This window comes from Euphorbia lathyris, chromosome 3 (genome assembly GCF_963576675.1).
Source record: "Euphorbia lathyris chromosome 3, ddEupLath1.1, whole genome shotgun sequence".
Taxonomy (NCBI): Eukaryota; Viridiplantae; Streptophyta; class Magnoliopsida; order Malpighiales; family Euphorbiaceae; genus Euphorbia; species Euphorbia lathyris.
The window spans coordinates 88,611,524-88,624,843 of record NC_088912.1 but is presented as its reverse complement, the minus strand read 5'-3'; positions in this window follow the sequence as shown (position 1 = coordinate 88,624,843).

Here is a 13,320-nt window from a genome sequence, read left to right as displayed (position 1 = left end):
CCTATTCCAACACAAATCCTAGATGCCTATATATATTTCCTTACGCAAACCTAAAAGTAAAATAACATAGCTTCCATGAAGGATTAAAACAAATTGTACTTAAAGACGTTTTTACAATATCACAAATAAAAACAGACTAAGTAACAATGGGAGCATCCTCCTTTGCGCTTTCCTTGCTCACGGCGTTTGCTTGGGAATCTTCCTTCTCCACATCCACAAATACGCCAGCCGGAGATACCTCCTTATCCACAGAGGATGTGGGACCAAGAGGAAGAGTCTGGTCAGGAATCGGTTCTGCATCCGCCTGAGGGGCACCTCCTCAAGCTCATCTAATGTGACAGTAGTGGATGGCTTGGTTTCTTCCATGGGCCCCTTCATCCATCTCCGAACATAATCACGGAGGTACTCCTTAGTATCTAACATTTTCTTGAACTTCTCCACATCCTCTGGTTCGGGGACGATGAATTGCGGATATGTGAAATTAGTCTCAGGATGCGCTAGTGAGAAGTACGCCATGAGCATTTCGCCGTAATAAAAAGCTTGCTCACCCTCCATGTATTCAACTTCTCCAAGGGCGTCCTCATGGTTTTTGGCATTTGACACGATCTGTGCCTTTAGCCTCTCAATTTTCTTATCCCTAAGAACCAAGGCGGCTGTGGCGGAGGCAAGGTTTGCATTCGCGGAGGCAAGGTTTGCATTAGCAGAAGCGATATTCACATTGGCCTCCGCTACCTCTTTCTCTAACTTCTCGATGGTTGCCTTATCCGCCACATTTTGGAGGAGCTCTGTTTCCATGGTACGTATGCGAGTATACAACTGTCAAAAACAAACAATTCAATCAAAAGGCAAAAAGGAATGAAGGACTAGTATTTTCTGCATCCTTTCTAAAGGAACTCACCATGAGGAGCTCCGTTTTCCCCTTTTGCGCATGAATGGAACCAGGAATCTGGTTATGGTTCCTCTGCACTTCGCCTACCTGACCCAAGGCCTCATCCAAATTGTTTAGGATGGATTCATTCTTGAAAGAACCTTGGGCTCCAAATTTGGCGGACCAGTACCCACCAATATCGGGCTTCGCCGTCTACACAAACGTTCAAGAGTCAGAACTCAAGTCCAAAACTTGACGAACAAATAAAAATAAAAGGTAACCTACATGTGCAATCTCCCCAGCAGGCCTGGTGGACCTCATGGCATGCGCCATAAGCTTAAGGCCTCCCGTGGTGTTAGGCTTCCTCCTATTTAATGGCGGCTCAACCACTGTTTCCGCAGGACGTTTGCCAGTATCAGTTTGAGGATTCGCCGCTTGATCTTTCTTGCGTGCTTCAGCCTCCAGAAACTTCCTACGCTTCTCTGCAAGAGCGTGATTGGCCTTAGATAAACCCCTGCCAAGGAAAATATTAAAGTAATCAAAGTTCATGAAGAAATGAAGGGTACCTTGGTCAAATTGCGTAATCTTTGAGTAAATAAGTTGATCCCCTTCCCGACGAATCAATGGAATATCACTCATCATGAAAGCTAAGGCATCCGCATATGTCCATGCATCCGCCTTGATCTGCTTCATGAGCTCCGCCACCTTCTCATCACTATCCGTTAAAATTCGCATATCGCCCGCCATATGTAATGGCCTGGGATTCCAAAACGAAGGAAAACCCAGTGGTTCGCTATGTTTTATCTTCACGTAGAAGAATCTCTCATCCCAGCAGTGAACATTGGACATTTTGTCACTAAAGGGCGAATATACTCCGAATTTGGCGAACATGAGATAGGATTCAGACTTCCGTTTTGATGGCTTGTGAAAAGCTCTAAAGATACGACCCGTATATACCACTCCTAAATTTGAGGTGAGGTAGCAATCTAAAGCGATATCCAACCAGCAGTTGGGATGTAGCTGGCTGACCGTGATGTCAAAGTAGGAGAGGATGTCCACCATCATCTTCGGAAGAGGAAGTCGGAACCCTCTCTCCACGTGACTACAATATACTGTAAGGAAACCGCTAGGCGGACAGGAAGGACGTTGATGAGACACGGCAAGCTGAGTCTCATAGTTTTTGATCTAGGGAAAATGATTCAACAGATCCACTAGATCCGCGGCGCTCATACGAGACGGAGTAGACTCCGCTCGGGGATTCTTTTTCTTAGGAGGAATTGAAGAAGAGGCCATTGTCCCCGAAAACCACTAGATGCACCGACCGGAACGGCGCCGGAGACAGAAGTAAAAAGAGTTGGGTTCCTAGTGGAACGAGTTTGATAATGATTACGCGTCGAGTTACTAGACCCAGCTAAATCAGATTTAATCGTGCCCTCGGGAGAAGAAGAGTTCTCCGATGACGAAGTGGTCCAACTAAAATCGACTTCTATTTCGGGAGAAGGGGTTGAGTTAAAAAGTTCTGAAGTTGATCTAGAAGATGAAGACGAACTTCTAAACATCCAGAGAAAAGTTAAACAGAAGAAAATAAACTTACATGAAGAATCGGAAGCTTGGTGCAAAACTCTGAAAAATTCCTGGAAAAAGCTTCGAGCAATGGAGAAAAAACGAAGAAGTGAGGAAGAAAGGGAACGCGAAAGAGGAAGAAGAAAGTTTTCTCCTTCCTGGGACAGTGCGTCCACTACGCGTGTCACTCATCCATTGGCATTGAACAATGTGCTCATTAATGCAGGTGTTTATGACGGCGCGCGGAAGCTCAAAAGCCCAAAAGGACTTTAAGGGCATTTTGGGGGGAGCTTCTGATAACATCGAGATATTAACCCGAGGACTAAAAGGGATATTCACCTCTAGAACGCCATGTAGTGATCCCCAAAGAGGAGCTGGCAGGCGGGTCTCCACGGATCTGCTCTGAGAGATCCGATGGCGGACCTATGAGGCGAATCTCTTCATTCACCTGATTCGCCACTATAAACGGCTGGCCGTCGACTCGGCCATAAAGATCATTAATGGGATATCAATTAGTTAACTGTCAGGTTAGAGATAACTCGTAACCGCCATTAATGGAGCATTAATGGAGACTTTCTAGTTACCTGAAGGTTACAACTTCTCAGCTATATATAGCCTGATTCCCTATGCTATCAAGGTACGCATTCTTACAACCTTTGTCAATTCAGTTTGTTTCCTTGATTCATCTTACTGACTTTGGCATCGGAGCTTCCCCCCGTCGAACCCAACGACGCCCCCATAGGGACGGAAGTTGATCAGAAATTCCCTACTATTTATCAAGGACCAAAAGGGATATTTACCAAATTTGAGATTTATATCTCAAATGTTCCAGAGCTTATTCGACCATCTCCATCTTTCTTTTCTTTCTTTCTTTTCTTTTGTATTTTCATCGTTCTTCGCCGTTCTTCGACCGTTTCTCCACAATTTCTTTGATTACGGAGATTCGACCGTTCAAATCACTTGAAACTTAAACTATAGCATCCTTAGGCATAGATCTAAATCCTAACCGAAGAGTTTTTGAGTTTCAGAAGCGTTTGGAGGGAAAACATCTTAGACTGATTTAGCGGAGAATTGAACGGGTATATTTTCTTCAATTCATAGCTAAGGTAAGTAACTATCAACTATATTTTGAGTTTTCTGTATATAGATATATATATATATATAATCAAAGAATATCCAGAAATTGATATTTTAGGGTTATGCCGGAATTTTGTAAAATTGAGGTTTTTCACAATCTTGCTTTTTATTATGAAATTATAGTTCAAATGAACTATTGACTATGTTTATATGTGAATTGCAGATTTTATTGGGTTATATTGATTTGAGGTTTCGTTGGTTGATTAACCTTGGAATTTTATTTGATTAAGGATTGATATTTTGGAGAATTGAAAACTAGGGAGCTTGATTATGATCAAGTAAAATATATACATATATGTTTTTGGTTTCAATCTCTATTATATGGACTTAAATGTTTGGTATCCATTGAGAGTAGCCCGGTATAGTGGATTTAATTTTAAAGACCATATTTAGTGAGAAATATGGCATGTGTACACAGTCTGAAGACCTATTGGGTATGGCAGAGAAGTGTTGGGTAAGACCATATGGGATAGGCAATGTTAAGAGACGTCTCGTATATGTTGTGAATTGTGATTTGAATTATAAGGGGATGAACTCAAGAATGGATACAAGATTATATATTTTTGGTTTTTGGTTTAATACCTTGATTCTATTATGAACTTTAGTTTTGAGTATATTTTACAAGGTTTTGATTAAATCCTTTATAAATGTATATATAAGTAGTTATGTTAAGTAAAGTTGATTTTTATAGCTGATAGTTTCTTATTGAGATTTTTGTCTCATGTTTTCCAAATGTTTTTAATGTTTTGTTTTAGGCGAAGAAGTGCAAGGTACCGAGAGGGTACTCGATCCTAGGGCGAGGTTCGGTTATAGCTACGAGGTGCAAGTCGTCTCTAGGGTATTGCATCCATTTTGTTCATGTACATATATGTGGATAGTATAAGGACACCTGTATAACTTGTTTTTGGTAGTGTCTTTTTGTTTGATATGTATTGTCTACATATATATATATAATTAGCTGAAGTTGAGAATTTGTGGAGTAGTGTGATATGAGTTATGAGTAAGTCATAACTTGTCTATTTAGGTGATGTTGGAAAATCAGATTCGTACCTGAACCTTGTGATGCATTTTTCGACCAGATATAGGCCGAATCTGTCATGGAGTCCTAAATGAAAGTTCTTTATTTTTATCTTACGTTTCCAGGGGTTTTTGAATCGTCTTAATCGGACTCCGTATGAAAAAGTTATGCTGGAAATGACATATGTTGGTCATTTTAGCTTTAAACCAGGATTTGGTTTTTGCTTTGATTTTTCTTCTTATTTGAGAGATACTACTGGTTTATATAATAAGTCAGTGGTAATGTCTCACCGTCTTATCTGATCTTCTTTTAGGTCGGGTTTGACATTTTGGTATCAGAGTATAGGTTGAATCTATATCAATAAGTGGATATATAGGTAATATAATGTGATTCTTTGTATTTCTTGTGTTGCACACATGACATTCATGCATATCATATATCTACATATAATTATAATTGTGTCTTTATCATATAGATGCATCCGAGACGAACGCGTGGCCGACCGCCTCTAAATACAGGTAGAGGTAGAGGTAGAGGTAGAGATGAGGAAAGAAGAGAGTTAGGATGGGGTCTTGAGGGCATAGGGGATAGTGAAGCCTCTGATGCAAGAGTTCCACCCATTAACCAACCTCAAAGACAACAACAACCATTGCCTCCACGTCGACCTGTTAATCTTCCAGCCGAACAACCTGCACCATATGTGGCTCCACAAGCTGCAATGCCACAAGTAGTACAACTTGAACCCCGAGCTTTAGTTGAAGCTTTTGTTACCATGATGGAAACACGGGAAGCACATAGAAGGCCCAGTGAGCTGATTGAGGATGCTAAAAATTGTGGGGCATTTGATTTCAAAGGTACAATTGACTCTGAAGAAGCTGATAATTGGTTAAAGGCTACAGAAAAAGCCTTTAGTACTATGCAGTTACGTAAGGAGGACAAAGTCAGGGTTGTGTTTGGTTTATTATATGGACCAGCAGATGCATGGTTAACTCGAGTCAGGGGTTTGTATCCTGAAGGTTTGAATTGGGGAGTTTTCAAACGTGAGTTCATGAGAGAATATCTGACTGAAACATTCCAGAAGGCAAAGAGAAATGAGTTCATTAATTTGAAACAGGGGACTATGGCTGTGAAAGAGTATGTGGACAAGTTTGATGATTTATACCGTTATGCTAGTCAGTGGTTTCCTACTGAGGAAGTGAAATGTGAGAGGTTTAAGGATGGATTGAGTGCATTTTATCAGAATGAGCTGAGTTTATACGAGGGTGTACATTATCGTGGCTGGGTAGAGAAAGCATTACAGAAAGAAAGGTTAAAGGGGAAGTCAGAATCTGAGACTAGTCAGAAGCAGTCAGAGGAGTTTGGGAGATCAAAGTTTGCTAGAGGAGGACCATCTCAGTTTCAGGGTAGTCAGATACAAAGTCAGGCTTCAAGAGGAGCATTTGTGAATCGTAGTACTTTTCGAGCACCTGATACTTTTAGCCAAGCTTCACACAGTCCTTCAATTGCTAGTAGTGGTAATGTTTTAAAGTGTAGTCAGTGTGGGCAATTTCATTCAGGTGAATGCAGAAAGAGAACATTACAGTGTTTTCAGTGTGGCGGAAGTGATCACTTAAGGAGGGATTGTCCTACAGGGAGGACAACTGAACCTCGGAGAAGAATTATTTGTTATGAGTGTGGTGAGGAAGGACATGTACGTACTAGTTGTCCTAAACTGAACAGAGCTGGTAGGGGTAGAGGATTACAGACTGACAGAGGAAGTAGAGGTAATTTGTTTGGGAGAGGAAATAACCGGGGTAATGGTAGAGGTAATAATATGGGAAGAAGAGCTGGTAATGCTTCTCAATGAGCTAGGAATCAGGGTAATCAGTCAGATAGAGCTGCAACTCAACCTCGAGCTTTTGCTATGACTCCACAAGAAGCTGTTGCATCTGCAGAAGTTATCACTGGTACGATTTCTTTATTTGGAAAAGATGCTTATCTGCTTAATGATCCTGGTACTACACATTCTTTTGTGTCTCCATTATTTATGTCTGATATAATTTGGGAGTCAAAACTTATGCCAGAACGTTTCACTGTTAGCATGCCTATGGGAGAATCTTTAGTATGTACACATGTGTATCCTAATTGTGAGGTGAAGTTAGGAGAGTCTTTTATAGATGTGAATCTGATACCTTTGATGGTGCAAACATTTGATGTCATCTTAGGCATGGATTCATTATCTACATATCAAGCAATGGTAGATTGTTCTAAAAAGAAAGTTAATCTAGTATTAGCTAGTGGATAGGGATATGTGTTTCATGGTGAGATAGGTGTACGTAGAAGTATAGTCACAGTTATGACAGCTATGAAAATGCTAAGGAAGGGATGTGACGCTTTCTTGGCATATGTGGTAGATAGTAATAAAGAATCTCCCAAATTAGAAGATGTGCCAATTGTGAATGAGTATCCAGATGTATTTCCGGATGAAATACCAGGGTTACCACCAGAAAGAGAAGTAGAGTTTGCAATTGATTTGCAGCCTGGTACTGCTCCTATATCACTTGCACCATATAGAATGGCACCGGCAGAAATGAAAGAATTGAAAGTGCAGTTGCAGGAGTTATTGGATAAGGGATATATTCGACCTAGTGTATCACCATGGGGAGCTCCAGTGTTGTTTGTAAAAAAGAAGGATGGTACAATGCGGTTATGCATTGATTATCGTCAACTGAACAAGGTTACTATTCGAAACAAGTATCCATTACCTAGAATTGACGATTTGTTTGATCAATTGCAAGGAGCAACCATATTTTCAAAAATTGACTTGAGAACTGGGTATCATCAACTGAAGGTCAGGGAAGAGGATGTTCAGAAAACAGCTTTTAGAACTCGATATGGGCATTATGAATTTTTGGTTATGCCATTTGGATTAACTAATGCACCTGCTGCTTTTATGGACCTTATTATGAATAGGATTTTTAAACCTTACTTAGATACATTTGTGATTGTGTTTATCGATGATATTCTTGTGTATTCTAAAGATAAGGAAAATCACAGTAAGCATTTGAGAACAATTTTGCAGATTCTAAGGGAGAAACAATTGTATGCAAAATTTAGCAAATGTGAGTTTTGGCTTGATGAAATGATGTTCTTAGGTCATGTGTTATCATCTAGGGGAATTTTAGTTGATCCTAAGAAAGTTGAAGCTGTAGCTAATTGGGAAGCACCGTCGAATGTACATGAAGTACGTAGTTTCCTGGGATTAGCGGGTTATTACAGAAGATTTGTAAAAGGATTCTCACTTATAGCTTGTCCAATGACACGATTACTGCGGAAGGGTGTTAAATTTGAGTGGACACCTGAATGTCAAGAAAGTTTTGATATATTAAAGTCAAGACTTATTAGTGCTCCTGTGTTAGCACTACCTATAGTGGGTGAAGGTTATACAGTGTACAGTGATGCATCAAAGCAAGGTCTCGGGATTGTATTGATGCAGAATGATAAAGTTATTGCTTTTGCGTCACGACAATTAAGGCCACACGAATTGAATTACCCGACACATGATCTTGAATTAGCTACCGTGGTGTTTGCTTTAAAGATTTGGAGACATTATCTTTATGGTGAAAAGTGTCTAATATTCATTGATCATAAAAGTCTGAAATATATAATGTCACAGAAGGAATTGAATTTGAGGCAAAGGAGATGGATTGAGTTATTCATAACTTGTCTCTTTAGGTGATGTTGGAAAATCAGATTCGTACCTGAACCTTGTGATGCATTTTTCGACCAGATATAGGTCGAATCTGTCATGGAGTCCTAAATGAAAGTTCTTTATTTTTATCTTACGTTTCCAGGGGTTTTTGAATCGTCTTAATCGGACTCCGTATGAAAAAGTTATGCTGGAAATGACATATGTTGGTCATTTTAGCTTTAAACCAGGATTTGGTTTTTGCTCTGATTTTTCTTCTTATTTGAGAAATACTGCTACTGGTTTATATAATAAGTCAGTGGTAATGTCTCACCGTCTTATCTGATCTTCTTTTAGGTCGGGTTTGACACTTCAGGCATTGCTCTAAGAGGTGACTCCAATATGGAGGCCCAAGGATTGAACGCCAATCCTGCCACTTTTGCCTATGGTGGGATATAATAAATTGTGCAAGGACTGAAGATGACCAAGAAAAAGACCCACAAGAAGGTAACAGTCCCTGACGCCCCATCCCTGACTTGTTTAAGGGGGATAAGAGGAAAGAGCGTATGTTGGAGGATATAGATACCCCTGATGACGAGCCTTTATTAAAAATGGAAAAATATTCAAGTATGAGAAAAGCAAAGAGAATGAAGTGGAAACTTCCTCTCTTTAGCCTATGACCAAAGAGGAGGCATCTATGTTTAAAAAAGTACGACCACTTTTATGGTGAGGTTCCCATATTTCTCTCCCATTTTATTCTGCACGGATGTGATTTGGTTCTTAATATCTCTTAATTATGCCTTCCGTGTAGTTGTCGAAGTGGTTTTATGGTGAACATTCCACCCTTTACAAAGCTTAAGTGAATAATAATCTAGAGCGTATGGTGTTGGTTCCTCATGAGCGGACTCCCTTTTATAAGAATTCTATATAGGGCATGGCAGATACAACCATGTCCTAAGCCACGAAAGGTGTTCATTTGGTTGTGAACGCTTGATTTGGAATCTGGGCATAACAGTCCTCGCCATAGTAGCACTCGACCCCTACTCGAATTCGGGTATTTTAAACTTACTTCTAAAGTAGTTAGGCCATGTATGATTTAGGGTGGTAATGCTTGTGGTGTTTTGTTATGTAGAATATGGCCTCTACCTACAAGGTTTGTAGGGAGCTTTTGAAAATAATAAAGGCTCATTTGAAAAAGGCGGAAGAGTTGGTAGAGAAAGTTCGGAAGACGAATGAGGCTCTTTCTTGGATAGTGTCTCTAGAGAAAGACTTGGCTTATGCCAAGAAGGATACCAACAAATTCAATGAAAAGGAAGTCAATTTGAAGAAAGCGGAAGTTGAAGCAAGAGGAATGAAACTGAGGCGGAGAAGAAGAAAAAGACTACCCTTCTAAGGCTTCCAAGTTGGATAAGGTCAAAAATATCACAATCGAACGACACCAGAACATTTTTGGAATGTTGACTCGGTAATGATGCCTCATCTTTTTCAATCTGCTAATAAAAATTTCCACTGATCCTTTGACATTGTAGCATACGTGATAGTTCAACAATACACACCTCAATTTGAGTTCTGTAGAATTGGGCATGCAAAAGCCTTTCCATTCCCCCAATCTTTGATAGATTTAGATGGTATTATAGTGTACCAGGAAAACGCTAAACCTATAAGAGAACTAGGAAATAAACACAAATGTAACATATCAAAAATACTTTCAACGATTAATCTGCTACATTGGAAAGTAAATTAAAGGATATCGTTGATCATAATGTCTAGGATATAGTTTTTGGAACTCTAGACGATACACTTCCCTCACTAGTGGTCCATACATTTCTTGCATAATGTTGCGTATGTGTTGCATGTCATCAATGTTAATTACGCATTCGACATATGCACCTGACATTCTAACCGTATTAAAGTCATGATCATGATCCCAACCTATCCCACTTCCCCCCATATTCGACATGATTATTGGGTCCGGTATAAGGCCTGATATGAAATAGCAATGTAGGAACTGAAGCATGATATGCACTCCTTCGATTGTTGCATTTGTGAATCTTAAATTTTCTTCACGGACTGAGGAGTTATATACCTTCATCTTCGGTCGGACACTCTTTTTCGGTCTCTGGTGCGCTTTGAGAATTTTATCTTTGGAAAATGATTTCAACGCATTTCTCCGATATGTTGTTGACTTATTCTATCAAGCCAACAAATTTCTCTTCCATAGTAGGATTGTGGGTTGTCTTTTGTACCTTATCTAGACTACATTTCACGGACTACATCCATGTTTTCATGTATTTATCGAAGTCTTGCATCATTTGACTCATATTTTCTCAAAGTTTTCCATCATTTGATGTGTGGCTAGCACTATCTCCTTTATTGGCATTTGCTGTGGGCGGCCTCCCTTTTTGAAGTTGCTCATTGTTTCATCAACGAAAACTTCGGATACCTCTAAATTTTGACCTTGATTCTCTTCTGATTCGGAATCAGGGTGCTCCCTTCTATTGTTTTTCTTTGGAGGCATTTTGGATCAAATGGTATGACTAAAAAATGTGTCGGTAAAGTGTCAAAAGATTTGCCGCTAAGTGGTAGTGACAAAATTTTGGTTTTGGCAGTAGTGGTAAATCAGGTTATAAAAAATGTGATGTGTGGTGTGTTTGAAAGAACGTTTTGTAATTAAAATGATCCCATTGGACGTGCCAAACAATGTTAGGATATTTTAGGAATATCTTAATCTTCAACAGTGACGTGCGTGGAATTTGTGCGAACATACCAAAGAAGTTAATTCTTGAATGATGATTGGTACTTTTAAGAAAACAAATTACATATGACTTGATCTCTAAGAACGAAACGACTGTCGAAGGATTTAGGATTGAAAAAACCAGTCTTGGACCCCTAGTTGCACTTATAAAAAGCATAACTAGCTTTAACAATGCCTCTAAGAAAAGTGAAAAATCAACTCAAAGAGATTTTTTAATTTTTCTTCTTTTAATTGATTTTTTATATCATTTTTTTTATTACAAATTGGGAAAGAAAGCATGAAATTACAATGAGAACAACGTTAATTCCATAAAGAAAGTAAACATATGAAATGTACATTGCAACAAATCGGAAATTATGTATGTAATTGAATTAAAATGAAAAAATTGACGTTGAAGAACAAAGAAATGATTAGGGGAACTCGGACGTCGTCATTCAATTACTTAAACGAAATGGTAAATGCTAATTTTTACAAAAGGGAAGAGGTGGAATTAATGTTGAAAAGAAATGCAATTGAATTAATCAAATCGGAAATAAATTTCAGCAAGAATTGTTAATGAAAATTGTGTTTTGGGAGTTAGATATGGATGAAAAAGTATAGGTTTGAAAAATGTATATTGGGGGTTACAAATTAATTTGGGAATGATTAATAAATCGAAAATGATGGATGGAAATGGTTTGGGAATTGAAAATGGTGAAAAATGAAGGTTGGAGAAAACTTGATTTAAAGCTTAAAAGCTTGATGAAGAACAGAGAATGTGACAATGGCGGATCGAAAGAAGTTTAATTTCAAACGAATTGAGGGCTTGTGTAATGATATTAAGAGTTTAAAGACAGATTGAACATTAAAAACAAAAATTGATGGTTGGAATGAAGGAATTCGAAAATCAATTTTAAAAATTCAAATTTAACAAGTTTGGAAATTCGAAATTGAGAATCGGATGATGGTTGGAAAAAAAAAACAAGATTGAAGGTTCGAGAGAGTGTTTAAAATTTGATTTTTGTGGATTTGTTTGTTGGTTGATTGGATAGTCTCTAAAAATGAAGCGTTCAAGATTTTTGGGTTTTCACTAAACTCATTACCTTCTATTTTCACTCAATCTAAATCCCACTACTTGAACTACAGATTCAAGATAGAGATTATGACTGAAAGTTTGAAAAAAATGATATAAAAATGTCATTGAAATAGATGTCCACGAATTGGACATTTTCAGATTTTTATATTTTCTACTTTCTTAGCCTAGTGGTTTAGAGCTTACATATGCCTTGGAAGATCATGGGTTCGAATCACATTCGGATCTGGTGAGGATTTTTCTTTTTTTTTTTAACGTAAACGTCTTGTGCGCAATTTTTTTTTTAAAAATATTTTCTACTTCAACTTGAAAAATTCATATCTTCCATGATACAAGTATGTTTGAGCTCCATAAGTAGTCCTTAGATTTCTGAGAGTGTCTAGTTTCAAAATTTCTTACCGTCGTTATAAAATTCCGTCATTTTGTATTGAAAAATTCTTCAAATTAATTGCTCAGATCTCTTTAAAAATAGCCATTATTTTCCATTTATTCTTTTTTCTGTTTTATTATTTATTTTATTTTCATTTATTAAACTTTATTTTAAAATTTTATCCTATATTCTAATTACATAAAAAGGAATTTCTTTTTTTGTTTTATCCTCCAATACATATTATTTTAACCAAATTCAAGCTAGAGGAATTATTTAGCTATGATATAAGCCATATGAAATCAAACAAGTTGCTATGAATTGCCTCGAAAATAGATTTGACCTCTTCTCTTTTTGCAAGTGGTTTAATTATTTATATTCTATACTATATTTTTATATACTTTACACACATATATATATTAGCTTTTCGAATTGGAATATCAATTTGTTTTTCAATATCATATAAAAAAAATTCGCATATAGATTTCATATTGAATTTAAACTGGCTTTTTTTAATGCATAAAAAATGGGGAAAATTACACAAAAATTCATTTTTTAAAAACTATTTACAACTATATCAAGTTATAATTATAGATTATGTCAAACTAGTAAAATTAGTATTTTTAATATATTTTAAAGATTAGGATATATTTTCTAGGGTTTATGATTCATGAATTGGAGGCTAGAATTTTTAAATTATGATGTAAAATCATAATATATAAAGAATAATAACATATTAAAAATTAAGTTTGGTGATATGACTTAGTTCTAATTTTTTACTTAATTATAATATTTATGTATTTGATCCAAAAAATTGCTAATTTCAACATGGGCCTACTAGATCCAGTGGCCTTTTTCATTTTCACTTTTATC